This window comes from Trachinotus anak, unplaced genomic scaffold, assembly GCF_046630095.1.
Source record: "Trachinotus anak isolate AG129_WGS33_773 ecotype Australia unplaced genomic scaffold, CSIRO_AGI_Tana_v1 ptg000001l, whole genome shotgun sequence".
In the NCBI taxonomy this organism is placed as follows: Eukaryota; Metazoa; Chordata; class Actinopteri; order Carangiformes; family Carangidae; genus Trachinotus; species Trachinotus anak.
Window position 1 is genome coordinate 18,797,828 of NW_027273852.1, and position 18,695 is coordinate 18,816,522.

The window sequence follows — 18,695 nt, forward strand, 5'->3', positions numbered from 1 at the left end:
CAGTTTATTAAACCAAGTCCTTTGAAATGCTGAAACTTGCAGTAACTGCTTTTTTTTGGCCTCTCGGGGGCAGCACTAGTGAACAGAACATCAACATTTCACCTTTCAGGTTGAAATAGATAGATAGATAGATAGATAGATAGATAGATAGATAGATATATAGATAGATAGATAGATAGATAGATAGATAGATAGATAGATAGATAGATAGATAGATAGATAGATAGATAAAATACTTTATTAATCACTAGGGGAAATTCAGTACTAAAAAAAGGACAAACTGCCACTTGCTGCCATTCTGCCAGGGCATCATTCAACAATGATCAGTTGCTTATTAAGACATCCAGCAGTTATGGAGCAAAATCATCAATCACACGAAGTTGTGTTTCTGCCTACCTGGTGAGTCTAAGTACCATATTTACTCTCCTTTTGCTCTGATTTGGTCTCTACCAACTCCTGGCTCTTTAGCTGCAAACTTAAATGTTCTACTCTTCACCAGCTGGTCACTACCTCTGTCAGGCTGTTTGGTGCTTTGTAGGTAGAGTATAAGTCGGTATAAAGAGCTTTTTGCTGCTTGGTGTGTCCAAAAACGATGCTGATGTCTGGCCTGCAACAGTAAAGTTGCAGGTTGAACCCCTAAGGAATGAGTTTGGACTCACTGTGAAACTCCTCACTCTGTAAAGTTGAGGGAAGACTCAGGAGATCATTTCTGCAGGTTCATCACTGCGAGCGACCTCTTTGACATTCTCATTATTTTCACATTGTTGTTTCATTTTGCTGTTTAAAAACTGTTAAAAATGCTTTAATCAGCAGGATAGGGCTGGACAATTAACCTGAATAAGTCCACTGTGAAGTGTTAAACAACTAGCCTGCTACCTGCAGCTGACGATGGCAGTCCTTGTTCCGCTCCGCAGCCTCAGTGAGCTTGATGTAGCGGCACGTGTAGCAGTTTTGAGCAGAACAAGAACCACTGTCACCAGCTGCAGTCCAAAAATGGTGGAGTTACAGTCTGTCTGCAGGACCAGAATCCTGCCTGCAGGCAGAGAAACATGGTCCACGATGAGCTGATGCTAACTGGTCAGCGAACAAATACTCCATATGAACTAAGCAAAAAAATGTGACTGGTTGTGACACAATTTGTGAACAATTTTTGGGTGAAGACTGGCAGCAAGCAGACAAACAACTGAAAGAAGTGTAAAGACAGAGGAAAAATACAAAGCACCATCTCCAGTTAGGATTTTCAGAATAAAATCAGAGCAGAAAGAGGAAGCAGAGGTTTGTGAGTCAGGCCTTAAGCCTTGAGATGAAGTGACCTTGTGTCCAACCATAATTAATCATCTGATCACATGAGCTGAAATAGATCTGTGGGGATACTCATGATTCAGATCATGGACCCAAAAAGATTGTTATTAATCTTTTGGCCAGATCACACAGCTGTATTTGTCTGTCGTTTGGCTCCAGTGAAGACGACACAGAACAAAAGGGAAGTCAACTGCAAACACTGCAGCAAAACAATTTCAGTAACAGTCACAGTCACATTGACAAATCTGAAGAGTGCATGCTTCAAAAGAGAGAGAGAGGCAGCTAAGTGCCAAGGTAATTATTTATTAATCGCTATCGAGGTAAAAGTTTGAAATAATCATGATATAGATTTGAAGTCATATCGCTCAGCTCAGAGCCAGGAGCACATGTTGTCAAGAAAACAAATGAAATATGAAGAATCAAGGTTTTCTCCCTGATGGTAAAATTAAATGTAACATGGCCAGTGAAGTTTCACTGAATACTTTATTGAAAGAAACACACCTGTGAGGTCGTCTGAAAATAACGCACACCTTCAGACAATCAGAGTCCAGTATCTTGTGCTGCCATGGTGTAAATCCATACAAACTGTACATTTATGAAGCTGGCTTTCCGCAGGGAACGCTTCACTTAATTACTGCTGTCCCCTCTATACTGTCTCCTGTTCTATAGTATCACAGCTCTGCAGAACAAAGTGCTGTCGTTGGCTGCTGTTGATTGGCAGACTCTCTCCTCCTCGCAGTTATTTGATCTCACAGGCCACGATCTAACCGACAGCCATTCAGCAGCAGCAGCAGCGGAGGAGGAGGAGGAGGAGGAGGAGGAGAAGGAATCGGTCAAACCCAACCACTTTGTCACCCAAGACGCCTCTCTCAAGTTCTTCTTCTTAATCACATCTTGTAGCTGGCGTTTGCATTTTTGATAGCACATTAAAGATTCTGCACACATTTACAGCCTTTTAGCACACACCAAAGATCAGACCACTGGTCAAGTCAAGTCAGCTTAGCCAGAAAAAAAAAAACATACAATACTTTATCGTGCCTTCATGAGAAAATGTGATCATTAAGTGCGTTTATGCAAATGAAGCTGCTTTGTTAGAGTAATGGCAGGCAGGGATCTGCAGCAGCATAATCAGCCATGTAAGGTCATGAGAAATGATGGAGCAGCAATTCTCTCTCTCCCCCACTTCTCTCTCTCACTCTCTCTCCTCGACCGGAGGATGGAGTGTGCCACCTGGCTCATCTATCACAGCTGGAACTGCTGAGACGGTGAGAGCTGCCAATAAACAATCCTCACAAAAATGGAGCACACAGAAAATCCACTTACGAGCAGAGAGAGGGCCTCTGCGGGTTCCATAACATCCCATGTACAGCTATGAACACACTGCAGTCATCCACAGGTAAAATAGTGCATTGCAGTGGTTAGTGCTTTGGCGTATCAAATAGTGGATGCATATAGATTTAAAGATATACACAGTGTGGCCAAAAGTATGTGGACATCCGTGTCTTTTAATTGTGTGTGCTCTTGGTGTGAGGATGTTTTTCATGGCTTTGTTCTAGAAAAGTAAACCAAATGCATCCTCACACTATATATAGATGTTTTAGACAGTAGTGTGTCTAAAATATCTTGTTTGTGTCAACAATCAAAGACGTCGGCCTGTTTTAACATGACAATGAGCAAAAAGTCATAAAATGTTTTTTCTGAGTCTGGTGCAGAAGAAATCAAATGGCTTCAAAGAGCGCTAATCTAAAGCCCACTGAAAAAAAAGGTCTTATCACCCACCACCAGTGCCCAACCTCAGTAATGCTCTTGTGGTTGAATGGGAGTAAATCTTTTCAGCCAGGTTCCAAAATCTTGTTGAAAGCCTTCCCAGAAGAGCGGAGAGTGTTAGAGCAGCAGATTAATTCCCATTGGTTTTGGAATCACGTGTTCACTTTTGGCCATGTTGAGTATATTCCATTGTATATTGTGGTTGCATTAATTACAAATGATAATTAGAGGGATAATTTGTAGTTATCTGTAGTGATTATTACAGTTAAATATTAATGAATATATTACCACTTATAGCTACAGCATGAAACTTTTTTCTAAGATTTTTTTAGTGGAAAGATGTTTCCTAAGCACATCTTAATGTGGAGAGGTGCTGTCAGTGGCGCTGGCAGGACTATATTTCATAGTACACTCGGCTTGTAGGCTACCTTTAGGTTTCCCATTAAGGTTTCCAGCCGTCCCATATAATACAAGATTGTCCTGTATTTGAAGATAAAATGCTGCAACGTGTCCTGTGCTGTGAATAATGAAATGTCAACTAGTTATAGCCTACAAGTGGATTGGAGGAGTCTATCAATGAGCAGTAGACTGACATGTTCAGTGCTGTGAGAAAATACATGTATGGTTACCTCAAATATATAAAAGTGACCATTTAACATGTTCACCGACAGCTCTCCTAGTACAGCGCACGTCTTAAACTCTTATATTTAACTGCAGCAGTTCAGGTTCAATTTCATCCTGAGGCCCTTTGTTGCACGTCACCCACTTTCCTCTCTAATACTAATTGTAAAGCAATAGTGCTGCATTTTTTGTTACCCTCGATATTTGGTTTATAAGCACATGAAAGAGTGTGTATCAGCATTTTGAAATCTCAAAAAATTTTCAGCATTAAACAGGCAATGGATTATCTCATTTAGCTAAATAAACAAAAAAAAATCATAAGAAAAAAGTGTGTACAGGATTATGGTTTCCGGCGCCACTGGATAAAAGGCTTCAGTGAGCCAGACTCATTGAACAGTGTGGCAGCAGTGCAGAGATATTTATTCCCTTCTAAAGTTTCTGAGTGATCCTTGCCTTCTAACCAATCAGAGAAGCCCAAAGTCAGGGGTGGGAGCTCATGGCTGTCAATCAATACATGAACGGTCAACCACTTCTCTTGCACAGAGGCTTCAAGCTAAAGATGTTGCCATGGCCCAGTCACAGGCTAGCAAGCTCCTCTTTCCTGCATTAACTGAGACAGTGAACATGACGAGGATGTTGGTGGGCGGGACGTAAAGGAGCAGGGAGAGGGAGGGGTGAGCCTCATCCTAGCACTGACTTGATTTCCAGAATTTGCATACTGTAGCTTTAATTACCAGTTGAACTGAAAATATTTGTTAACAACAGTAATATTTTTCAGAAAGCAGCATTACCTCAAACCTATCCACCAACTAGAAATTGTGTGAGAGTTAAAACCAGGATGTAATAAAGTAAGATAAATCTTCAAGCTAATTATAATGTGATATTAGTTTTTACAACCTTATGAAATTATGCCTCTCTGGGCTGCATTTAGGCAAATCTGTTGCTCAGATAAATTTTAATACTTGTATACTTGCATGTTCACATTTTTTTTTACGTCTCTGTCATAAATTTGACTCCTGCCAGGAGCTTAATCAACAAATTAACTTGCTCCAGGTCAAAGTTGAGATTGGGGAGGTGTGTGTCAGTTCCCCTTCGAGCCTGTGCCTGTACTCATCACACATTTCTAAGTATAGGTTCAGAGAGAGAGTTTATTTTTCAGCTGTGGGCTCCCTCTGGCATAAAATTTGGCCTCTGAAAAGGAAATTAACAAATAATTGTTTGAACTACAAAAAATGCTGTGCAATATGTGGTATGTCTGTGTGCTGCAGTAAAAGAAGATTTTATGATATGCTGTTTACGCAAGAGTGCATCCCTGACAGGTTGTGCATTGTCAGGGGGAGAACTCTTCATTGTTGTCAAGGGGGGGGATCTCTTCATTGTTGTCATCTTCACCATAGCCATTATCACAGTATTACTCATGTGAGGTACGCAACACACAGCAACACTTGTCTGTGTTGCTGTGTGTTGGTGTCTGCGTGGGAATCTTGTCATTTCCATCTCTGCTCCATCCTGCTCTACTGAGCCAGTATAAGGAAGCCTGGTGCCATTCTCTTAGGAGAAGGTTTCAGTAACCACAGAAATAATGGACCTGCTCCATACCACAGCAGTACTGACACTGTGAAGTAGGGGACCATTGAGCACCACATGCACCCTGTCCCAGAAAACAGACTTAGAACACTATAGAAAATAACTGCTTGTTGTCATATGTGGAGATTGATCCATTTTTCCTGAGCTGTAGACATCTTCCAGAAACTTTTCTCACTCACATTTGCAGATCAATTATGTTGTCCAAAACAGTCACCAAGTAAGGGAGGTTACGACAAACTGCGATAGAACAAACATTGCAGTGCACTGAGCTTTTTCCTCCACTGAAAGCAAGATTACGTCAGCTGCTTTCAACACAACAAGCAACACAAGTCTTTTAACAAGCAGCAGAGCTGCTGTTGCAGGTGAATGCTTTTAAATGATAGATGACCTCGTTAATTGATTTTTGCAAGGGAGTGTCAGGAGTGTGTCTGGTTACCGCTGACATTCAGCTTCTTCTCAGGCATCTAATTTTCAAAGGGGCTATCAGTAAGTTTTCTCTGCCACTGAATTTGGTGTCTTGCCCGGAGCAAGGTGCCCGGTGGTGATCATCACATGTCTTCATGGAAAGACTGGAGGCTGCAGTTGCTATCGGAAAGTGACGAGACGGACAGGGCTAGCTGATAGCGTGTTAACTCCATTAGAAGAAAAGACATGATAGAGACAAGAGTTAACATTGGTGTCACATTTCTTCTTGACTGGTAAGTAAAGAGCCTTCATTGCTAATGTTAGCTATCTACCAATAGCAAAACTTACAAATAGCTAATTTTTAAAAGTCATGGTACAACTTTACTGTACTTTACTTGATATTTATTACTGTATTATACTTAATGATTCAATAATAATAATAATACTTTTAAAATAAATAAATTGACATAATACAAGGCATTTGTCATTTTAGCAGTAACATACTACATATCAAACCTTTTCATTATTTCATATAGTACATGTCTGGGGGTGACCTGATAGCGGAGTGGTTAAGACACATATTACAAAAGTGCATATTCTCTGGGCAGGTCAGTTGTGGTTGGGCTCCCGGCTGGACCAACCCTTTGCTGCATGTCATCCCACTCTCCCTCCTCGCAACAAATGTGAATAATGACAAAATTTTGTTTCTGGTAATGAAACAAGTCAAAAGTTCAGAGATGAATCATCCTCTTTTAAAGGAGGACCTGAAGTGAAACTTTGGTGAGTGTTCAGTTCATTTTTCTTCTCTCTACTGTCATCATTCCTAGTTTCTGTGTCACTGTCATTTTCCCACACTGTTAGAGACTTTTCAGATCTACTATCACACCCCCATCACCCACTATGATCTTTAGCTTGAAATTCAGCAGAGAGGTTCAATTTTCCACCTTCTGGCTTCCCTCTAACACTACCAGTGTGTGGACTCTGAGGAGTCTTGTCCTTTTTATCTGGGTGACTCTACATTTTACAAAGACAATTATGTCACTTATGTGAAGCCTTTACTTGTCACATCAATAATTATGGTGTAGTTGGTTTCTCTATTGAACTGATTTAGAGCTCATTTAATCTGCCAGACTTATCTTTCACTGAGAAGACTGTTCTTAGACTCGCAGACTTTCTTTGCAAGGCCTCATCCTAACCCCTCCCCATCAATGAAATCATCAAATTATGTGCTTATGTGTTAAACTATTAATTTTTTTCTGTGTGATTCCTCTGTGTTAGTGGGACAGTGTTAACCTGAGCTACACAGCTGTATGTGACATTAAGGGTATCTACATCATGAGGTGTTGTTTATTTAGCACCTTTACTGTTGTGAGGATGTTTTTCCACTGTGTGATTTACAGTACATCCTCACAGTCTCTCCCACTGGTTAGGTCAGCTCACCTCCTACGGTGGAGAGCACTTATCTCCATGAAAGTCAGGTTACATGGGAGGCAGCTCTGGTTTCTTTCACCTGTGGGTTTCAGTGAGTTCACCCACTATCATGACCTGACCCATTCAGGTTGTACGGCTACCTGTCCTCTTCATCTTAACCCGGCACAGCATGTCTTCTCTCTCTTCTACCTCTCAGTGGTGTCACTCCCTCATCTCGCAGTGCCTCAGAGACCTGAGAGCTCTTCACAAACAACACCGTGCAAAGGGGTTTTGATCCTAACACTGTCTCTTTTTCTGTTACAAAAAGGTTGTAATGGTTACACTTTCTTTTTGAACAATTTTTCATCCTGATATTGTTTGCAAGCAGAAGGCCCACATGAGACAACCACTGGACATGTTGTCATGAATCTTACTACGGATACTCATAGTTCCGCAAGGACAACTCTAAATGATTTGACTGACACTTTGAACTATTGCCCAACATCACCACCAAATTAAAACACTTGACTTAAATGTGCTTGTGAAGAATTTATAATAATGACTAATATTGCAAATACTAAACTCATAGGAAGACAATTGTTATATAATATAATATATAATCATGACAATAATATTATTTATATTATCCAGTGTTTACTGGATCATCCAATGATTAAGAATATTTAAACCATTGTAACTGTTTTGTCAAACCAATAAATCATGTTCATAAACAACTTTACTGTTTTCAGGATTATGTTCAGAGGCAGCTTGTTTTTGAATGAATAAAGTGATACAATTATTAAAAATAATGATGTGGACGTGGTGCATGACAGGCGCACAAAGCACAGGACTATGACAGCAAGATCTGAGGTTTACTTCCTGAATCCTGTGTGTAATTGGGTTTGGGCAACAGAAGCACTTTGGTTAAGGTTGGGTAATACCATGACTTGGTTAAATGTAAATGAAATTATTTTGTATGAAGTTATTGTGGACACTTTCTGTATAAAACAAGAACAGGATCTTTCCCTAAGCCTAACCAACCGCACCATAATACTGTTAAATAATGTAGTAGTAGTCATTGCAGCTCAATATTGTACAGACAGACTGGAGGTTTCTGGAAAAAAATATTTTACATTTCCTGATTGTGGTCATATAAAATAAAATCTGATGACTTTTACAGTTCCCTCAAAATGTATTTTCTGTAGCTAATTTGTTGTTTAGAAACAAGATTTCTGTTCTGTCTTGACTCTTTCTTGCACCAACATCATGTGAGGAGTCATTTCTGTCATGGTTTGCCCTGATGGACATTTTGTTTGAACACTTTTGGACTTTTATTTCTTGTCTTATTTTGATATCACTCCCGTGTGTGTCTCATGTTTACTTCCTGTCTTCGTCTTGTGTTTTCCCTCCAGTGTAATTGTCCACCCTGCCCTAATGTGTTTCACCTGTGTTCAGTCACCCTTGCCTCCCGCGTGTGTATTTAGTCTCTGTGCTCCCTCTTGTCTTTGTCCGTCCGTCTGATGATATCCCGTTGTATGCATCAGTTTTGTAAGTCTCCTTTTGTTGTTAAAAGAACTTTTTTCCCACCTATATTCCCTTTTTTGCGTTGTCTGCATTTTGGTTCAGTTATTCCTGCAAAAGTGACAATTTCAGCATTTTACACAGTATCTACAAATGCAGAAAAGCTGCCAGTTTCTTTTTATCCCATCTGCCACTTCGCCACTGGGAGGCAAGCTAAAAACAAGCTAGAAGAGGGGAAGTGGGATTGGGGGGGGGGGGCTTCAGCTGAGCTTGGCATGACACAAGAAGGGACGATTATCTGCCCCCAAAGGGCCAGCCTCACTCACAGCCATGACCAGCTCCTTGGCAAAGACATCTATACTGGTATAGCCCCACAGAGGGTTGAAGGGCTAAAGAAGCATACTGTATGCTAATTTCTCATCACTTCCTGAAGCTGTAGGAAATTAATTACAGAGCCGGTCTCTCTCCGTGGACGCTGTTGAACCAACATCACACAATGGTCAGCTCAGAGGTTGCACCCAAATAGCCTGGTCTTTATTATGAGGAGGTTCATTAAAAAATATGCCAGGGTGCCCTGCTTGTAAACGTTTCGGGTAATTGGATGACACTATCATCACCGAGTTAATTTCGCAGACAGAAAAACAGCAAAACAAACCAAGTCATTTGGAAACCTTTTATCAGAGCTTAAGTTCTGAGACTCAATAAGTTCTGCCCTAGTTTCCACAATTGGCAGTTGTTCCTGCGTCTTCATTTAGCCAATCCTTTGAAACCAAAGTCTCTTTGCTGTTTTATTTGACATATCTTAATGTTTAGCAGTCAGTCATTCCCGTCTTTAAGCTGTTTCCCTCAAATTGTCAGTATTTCCAAGTAAACATGGAAGTAAAGCAGAAAGAGGAAATGGGATTTTTGTTTCTAAGTGACAATTTGGCAGATGAAAACAGACTGACTGCCAAAATTAGAACTGTACTTTTATTTTTGAGGACTGCAGGATTGTAGCCGGTGCTATTTCTTTATATATGCCTGTGAAGAGAAGAGACTTTCCTCTAAATAATAACAGTGCTCTTTTCATACTCTTCGCTTGGTAGCTATAGTTACTGCACTTACAGCCGTCCTCAAAATTATTCATACCCTTGTTAATTTTGTGATTTTTTATTTTTGCGATGAAACTAATGCATTTTTGTCAAGTTTGTTTATGAATTATATGTGACCAACAAGTGAAAGAACGACAACAATACACAATTCAAGAAACTCTTAAATTCATGGGTATTTTATTGTCGGATTACCAAAAAATGCCATGTTCAAAATTATTCATACCCCTGGCAATATCTCAACAAAAATGTCCCAAATGTGTTCATCTTTGTCCCAAAGTTATTTCATGATGTCTCATTGGAATGAATACCTTTTTTGTTGACCAAATGTTAAACAAGGTTAAAAAAATAGCATCTTTCCAGAAGAGTATAAATAGTGGGAAAGTGTTCAGGTCATTGTTAATCTCTGGTCATCATGGTAAAGAAGAAGGAGCTCAGTGAGGACCTGCGTCAGCGTCTTGTGCAGGCCCACAGTGAAGGAAAGGGTTACAAGGCCATTTCCAAGCAGTATGGTGTCCCTGTCTCAACCGTCCAGAGCATCATCAACAAGCACAAGAGGTTCAACACTGTCAAAAACCTCAGTGGGCGTGGCCGAAAGTGTAAGGTGTCCCCCAAACTTGCCAGGAGAATCTGCCGAGAGGTCAACACCAACCCACGGACCACAACCAAGGCCCTAATTCAAACCCTTGAGCAGACAGGGACAAAGGTGTCACGGTCCACCATTGAGCAAGTTTTGCACAGAGGAGGTCTCCATGGACGTAAACCTCGGAAGACGCCACTGCTCAGGAAAAAACATCTGGTAGCTCGCCTGGCCTTTTGTAGAGGTCATCTGAAGCAAGATCCCAGCTTTTGGTCAACCATCCTGTGGTCTGATGAGACAAAACTGGAGTTATTTGGCCATATGGATACCCAGTATGTCTGGAGGAAGAAAGGAGAAGCCTATAGACCAAAGAACACTGTGCCCACTGTCAAGTATGGTGGTGGAAGCATAATGCTGTGGGGATGTTTCTCTTCCAGTGGCACAGGCAATCTCGTCAAGGTCCAAGGTATCATGAAAAAGGAGGATTATATCAGGATACTTGATGAAAATGTCAAGGAATCTGCTGAAAAACTCAAGCTTGGCCAAAACTGGATGTACCAGCAAGACAATGATCCTAAACACACCGCCAAGGTAGTCAAGAAATGGTTCAAGGACAATGACATCAGTGTCCTGGAATGGCCAAGTCAAAGTCCTGACCTCAATCCAATTAAGAATTTGTGGCATCACTTGAAGACCAGAGTGATGGCGAGGAAACCAACCAACCTGACCCAGCTTGAGGCATTCGCCAAGGAAGAGTGGGCCAACATCCCACAGGAGACGTGCAAGAAGCTTGTGGACACGTACAAGAATCGTCTGGAAGCAGTCATAAAGAATAAAGGCTATGCCATTGACTATTAAATAAAGACGATGGACTAGGGTATGAATAATTTTGAACATGGCATTTTTTTTGGACTCCGTTAATAAAATACCCCAGAAATGATTTTTTAAAATTATTTTATATTGTTGTCATTCTTTCAATTGTTGGTCACATGAAGCTAAAACACAAATTTGAAAACAAGCATTTATTTCATCACTAAATGAAAAAAATCACAAGAATCAGCAAGGGTATGAATAATTTTGAGGACGACTGTATATAAACCTTGGCCATAGAGGTGGATAATAGAGAATACGCATGTGAGCAGTAATTGTAAGGTTAATTGGGTCATTGAAGGCATCTAAAAACTGCTTATTTTTTTTGTTGTTGAGCTACAGTAGCAGAAATTTCATCCCACCACACACATTTTGATTATATCAAATCAATATTATAAACTAATAATAAAAAATACTTCAGTAGCCACATGTATGTAAGGTATGCCACACCCATGGGGCTGACCTCTCGCATCCTCTGTGGTTTGTGTCATGTGTCACATGAGCCAAATCTGATTTTGGAATATCAGGTGATGTGATTAAGCATCTCTCCACACTTCCAGAAGGTACCACAAGATCTATGCAAGTAAATACCTCACCTATGTCCCATTGGTAGTTAAAATTAATCAATGCCTTTTCATAAAAATTATGACTATTGTGCAATCAAAATTTATGATATATACTTTTATGGGGCTCCATAAGCAATCAACCCTGCAAATTTACCCATAGTTGTTCTATATGTTTGTTCAGACAACAAATTGACGACAAATACTGAAATCCTGCTCCCAACTAGGGCTAAGTGCTGTAATATTAGAACATTTTCCTAAAAAAATTATGAAAAGCCTTTATTTTCTGTATCAGAGGCAATCAACAACATCTGAAAGGTAAAAATAATACAATTCTATTTTTGGGCTTTACAGGGTTAAGTTAAGTTAAGCAGGGTTAAGAGTGTGATGAGCTCATTAAGTCGTGTTTCATGATTGAATTCCCTGCAGCAGTCCAAAAGAATTATCTCATGTAGTGTCTTCCCCACATCAACTAATTAAATAAAGGCAAAAAATGTATCTCTGGTGATGCAGTATCTAACAGGTAAGTATTTGTGAACTGAACTGAATAGATATATTTATGTGAATGTAATAAGAAGGTTGATAGTGTTTTGAAATGTAATGCGAATAAATCTCAGGCATGGCAGTCTGAAGGAAAAACTGCAACAAAAACGAACCAATGCTGCTGCTAAAACACCAAACATATATTCAACATTAAAGGTCCCATTGGAAAAATTCTACTACAATGAACCAGCAGTTTGTTTCCATCCTGAAAACATACAAATTCTGCAGAGAGAAGCAAAATGCTTGTTATTCTGCAGAATATTGTCAAATTTAATGATACAGAAAATAAGTGCAAACTTCTAAAATTCACCACCTTGGAAGGCCTATCAACACACAATAAAGCTGTTTATATTTACCTGTTATTATATTTCCTGTTTTTGTATGGTTTAGAAGGGACCCAAAAGAAAGTACTTGGCTAGGTTCATCTGGGTCACTGTGAATTTATTCTGTATCCTGTGCCAGAAAGGAGACAAAACCAAGCAGCAACCTCAGAGACTGAAAAATGAAGCCAAGTGTCAAAAAGTGCACTTCTTCAAATGGCCACTAGAGGTTGGCTCCAAAAGCTCGTCAATCCCCATAGACCCCATGTTGAAATGTACAGCCTGGTACATTTTAACAGTTTTGTTCTCTTTAACTAATTTCCCCCATTGTGACCACTATACAGAGGGGGGATTTTTATATAAATCATCTGTTTAAATTGTATTAATTTTAATTTTAGTTTTATTCAGTGTGCGCTGAAGCCTCGCCCCAAAACACACCTCATCTCTTTGCCCATTTTTGGAAGCGCAAGGAGTCAGAGTCAGGCAGTGCCAAGATGGCAACGGTAGAGCAGCCCACTCTGATCTTCAAAACCGCTTTTTAGAAACATATGGGTGATCAGTGTTTACGTCCATCTTTATTTACAGTCTATGGATAAAACACACAAAAAAGATGATTTTTCATACATTTTCTATAAATAAAATGATAATATCTTTATCATGAATTCTTTCAGCCATGGTAATTGTGTAGTGAAGACCAGGTATTGTGACAGCCCTAATCCTCATTATGTTGATAGGAAACTTGATCCAGTCACAATAATGTTTTCTTCAAAACATATTTGTTGTTGAAAATTAGTTGTCTTTAAATGTAATTTCTAGGAGACAGGTTTGAGTCCTGATGTTTGTTAATGTGCTGCACAGCCGTCACATCTAGACAGTGTAAGCTGAGCAAGTTTTGAACAAGAAGAGGTTGAAGAATATTTCTCTTTCTCCTTTGTTGTTGTTGCATATATTGTATTTAACATTTCTGTTTTTAGAGGCTCCAGTAGTGTTTGAGACAGAGAGATGTGCTGGCAAACAGAGCAAACATATGCTGCTTTGTTTTTGTTTGGTGTAATGCACTGAAATAAAGTCACTGTAGTTTATCCTATGTCCCAACATGCACCTGTATCTCTGGCTGCAGCATTTGAATTAACAATGTAAAGTCATTAACATTAAGATTTATCCCATAACTGTATTCAGTGTACAAAACTGAGATTAGGCCAGAACATAGGGCAGTGGTTCCAAACCTTTTCCAACTCATGGCCCATATGAAAATCCCACAAAATGTTGGCAGCCTACATCCAACCCAATTTCAGCACAGAGGCCAGAACATATTCAGGACTGAACTAAATTTTACTTATTTGTTTGACAGGGGAGAGACACGCTTCACCACTTATATCTTAACTCTCTTTTGTTTTAATTCTTCCAGTTGATAACCAATTATCATTTTGATGCTCCAGTTTTTGCCATGGATGTAATAGCAAACAAGATGGCAAACTAAATCTAAAACCTGACATCAATTAGAACGAAACTGAAGTTGAAGCGATATCTCAGAACAGCTTTCTGTCCCAAAAAGGATGTGATACCTGTTTGCATTCATTATGTAATGTACTGTCCACTTGTGGTGGCAGCAGGGTGTTGTCCCTGCAAGATAGTTTCCCATCCAGCCGTTGTACCTTAAGTTTCTGTCATTTTTGTGGGTGATGCCATGTCCTGTTAACAAAGACTGGGGGGATGTTTGACTGGTGATTAGACGGCCAAAGTGTGCTTGTCAAGATGTCTTTGACTCAGCTTTTACTGTTATGAGATCAGTTAGGGTATTCATGCGCATCATGCACATGCGCAGATGTGTGTCCCAACATTAAGCAGTAAGAGGCAGCAGTAGCAATTTAATGAGCAAATTACACTGATTTATCATCTCTGTGCAAGATCTGCAGTAATTTTGAGAAGGTTGAGACAGAATATTGCTATAGGAGTAAAGCAGCTCCTTTCAGAAATAGATCAGTATGCAGGTTGAGTGTATAGTGGATGAGAGAGAGAGGGAGAGAAAGAGATGCTGACAACCGGACAGAAAGGTTGCAGTGTGGCTGTAAACGTAGCAGTGTAGCTGTGAACATAGTCCAATGCATGTGCACTTTAGGCTGTCTGACAGTTAATAAATGCAACGACTCCTCAAGACCAAAGTTCCTGCATCTCCCCTGTGCTTCAACTACAGTCCAGACTACAAGCCAGGAAAGGTTAACCACACTGAGGCTGGAAAATTCAGGATTCTACATCGTCACTGGATTGTGTCATTGTCAGTTCATGGTAAATATTTTGAAGATTACCAGAGATTTTAGATATTCATAGCTGCTTGGTTCTGTTTGCCTATTTGTAAAAGGCACCGCACATCAGTGGTATACAATGTCATCTGGCTGGTGACAACATAAAAGTTCCAGTCATTTGCTTATCACAGTGATATCTCTCTATATATAATTATATAATTACACCTTTTCACCAAAGTTGAAATTGAACCTTTGCAACCTCATCTTGTTCTGTGTTGGTGATTTGGGCAGATGTCTGCCTATCAGACATGATAGACGTGATATTATTATATTTCTTGTCGGGCAAAAAAAAAAGAGGTGCGAGTATTAGCCATCAAACATGAATGTGCTAGCCTCTATTTCTCTACATCCTATAAAAACTGGGGATAGAAATGCAATTGAATTGGAAAATTACAGCACCAGGAGTCACAAAAATGACAAAACATGGACGTAAATTACCTTTTCAGTTGTCAGGGTCACATAAAAATAGGTGCACTTAGCAGAGCTAGAGTCTGTTGAGGAGCACAAACAGTACTGTACTTGCAGCAAGAACACCCCACCCGCTGCCTTACATCTCGGTGGAGAAGACTATCACAGCATTTGGCACGTTTATTTTAGGACTGTAGGTCCTTCGCAGTGAAAAAACAGGGAATAAATCTGATGTGAAAGACACAGTAATTTCTGAAAAGACATCTTAAATACATACTTTTTTAAAATCAAGTATCTAATCTCTATTTCTGATTTAATTGGGGGAACATTTATGTTGAGGGTATGTTTTGATCCACAGGAAAATTAAAATGGTAACAGAACTTGAATAATACATGCATACTTACACTGTAAAATGGGTGACATGAGGCACTGTGACATGACTGTAGGGAAGGGTAGTGCACAGTGGTGGCTTATAGCTGCTGATGTCAGTGCCTCGCTCTGCTGTGGAAGAGTGCAGAGGTGCATACTGTGGGCACATTCACATGCCTGACTGACACCACTATCCATCATCTGCTTTATCAGAGTCCAAGTCCAAGTGGCAATGCTGTGAGTGTCCTACAGCTGTCCATTATGTAAAGAAATGGCCCCTCTCTTCTGATAGTGGAAGCAGACAACAAAAGAAGCACAAGAGCTGTGACCTTTAAAAACAGGCAAACTTCAGAGAATAGATGAACTCTCACTTGAGTTCATCCAAATTCAGTAAAAGGCATTTCACATCAATCTCCTGCCGGGTTTGTGATGCCCTTTAATCAGGAAAACATAAAAAAAAAATAATAACTCTGGTGAATTTTTAAAGTTACTTTGCCACTGTATTCTGAATATGCTTAGACTAAATTTCTTTTAATGGTTTTTTAAAAATTGAAATAATGAAAATGTAACAAACAACCTGTGAGTGATACTGTGAGTGATAATAATGTCCTAATGAATAGGAATCTATTTCTGTTTCAGCTCATTAAAGATATGAAACGGTACAAATTCCATAATCACTATGAAGTAAATGGTAAAAGAGTTGCATTTTTATACACACCAGTAATGCCAGGTTAATTTTACCTACTGACAGTTGGTTGTTTTGACCAAGTGTTGGTGTTACTTACTTGAACTAAGGTTATTTTCATCCAGTGTTAAACACAAAAGCTCAAGTTTGACCTATAACTGTCACAGATTTATTGCACAAAAGAATCTGCATATGACATTTAAAACTGGAGAGAGAAGAAATGAACTAGATACTTAATCATCAGTAACAAATAGCCACATGTAATTTTAATAAGAGCCAGAGAAAACTGTTTGTAATCATATCATATTGTAATTTGGATAAATAACTCAGCAGCAACACTGGGTTGAAATAATACACTGTTCTGGGAGGTTTTCTACTTGTGATTACTAAAGTTAGACCATTATAGTGTTGGTGTTTTATTGAGCCAAATTGGGTCAAATCTGACCCAGTGCTTTTTTGAGTGGGTACTTAGCAGACAAAGCGCTCTGCAATTTACACCCACCCACACACACACACACGTGCCATGCGAGGCTCTTTGGATTCAGTGTTCGCCAACTGGACAGGAGGAGCAATGAATCGAAGCTTGCAACTAATGAATAACTAGTTTAACTTCCTCAAACACAGTTGCCAGACAAGTAAAAAGACACACCCGCCTGGTGAGCTGCGGTGTGTCATAATACTCCAAGCATAAGCTCCTTTTAAACAAAGACAAACTTCCATTATGCCGGCTTTGCTTGGCGAAAAACTGAACCAAACAACGCTGGCATTATGTTGCCACTGTGTGTGATTTTAGATAGCATACCGGCGTCCCACCATGCAGGCTCTCCCTTTGACAGACATCAGTTTGGTTCTGTGACTACCTCCGCTGCTGGCTGAAAGGTGGGACAGCAGTGCCCTCCGTTCCGTTTTTGAACCATTTTACAGAACAGGGAGGTGGAATAAAGGTGCAACATTCCCACCCTGAACAGGCTGTGTAAAAGCAGCTGTGAGACTTGCAGCCCAACTTTGACAATGAGGTTCTGTTATATTGTTATGCTCAGACCCAACAGTATCAATGGTTTACACACCATTCAGCTCAATGAAGCAAATGATTTGCAACCCAGAAGAGCATCTCCTAAAATTGCACCCCTTCACCGGCAGGCATAGCTGACCTTTGTCGTCATGGTTACAATAATAGACATAGGCTTAAGCTTATGGAACATTCATGGTTGGGTTAAGTTCAGGCACAAAAACAACTTCTAGATTTAGGGAAAGATCATGGTGTTGGTTACAAGAAGTGCTTGTGAAAAGAACTATTTGTAAGTTTTGCCATTGCTACATAGCCAGTGTCAGCTGTTACTTACCAAGAGCTTCAGCCATCATTGTGTTTACAAGACAAAAGGTTGCGATCAGTGCTACTTCAGACTGGACGCTACAGTGAGTCTGTATCTGAAAGTGAAACAGCCCAACCAGGCAGTGGCTAGCTGGTTAGCATGCTAACTTCTGTACAAGAAGAGAAGTGATGGAAAAAGAAGCAAAACACAAGGATTGCTTTCCACCGCTGGAGATGTTTGATGCTGAACTTTTCTAGACTGATAAGTAAACAGCTGTTAATGCTAATATTGGCTGTGTAGCAATAGCAAAACTCACAAATACCCCATTTACAGTCAGAGGACCTTTGTCACCCTGTTGCAATAACAAACATGCAGTTAAGATGTGGTGGATAAGAATAAAATAATGACAACTATTGATTGTGGATAAAAATCCTGCTAACACTTTTCTTTAAGGCCTCCTATTTAGCATTTATAAGCAGAATACAAACCTTTAACAAATGGTGTATAACACACTGTAATGTGTTTGCACAAAGATACAAGGTTATTTTAAGTGCTTATTAATGTACAGTATTTGTCAACAATTATAACTTCTCTAACAAAGACATATTTTATATTATTAAGAGTTTTACTATATTGTTATTCATTAGTTAGTCATAGACCAGCCTCCACTTATGGCTGCCCACAGGTGGAGTTGCAGTTAAAAAATACAATAATAAACGCTGTATATCTGCTCACCATTACATTATAGTGTGTCATACACCATCTGTAAAATGTTTATATAGTGTCCATAAATGCTTATCAGAGTACTTAAAGTAAAGTGTTGCCAAATCCTGATATGAAAGGTCAAGATATGATTTATACTTGAAATATATTCCATCTCTTGAGAATATAATAGATCTGATATGAGAGATGCCTAAATGACTTTGCCAGTGTCAATGTTGCCTCTTATCACTCAATGACTGTCAGCAAGATCTTTTGATTCCATGCACTGTATTAAAAAAGAGGGTTTTTTTCATTTTGCGGCCTTTTGTAGATACAGT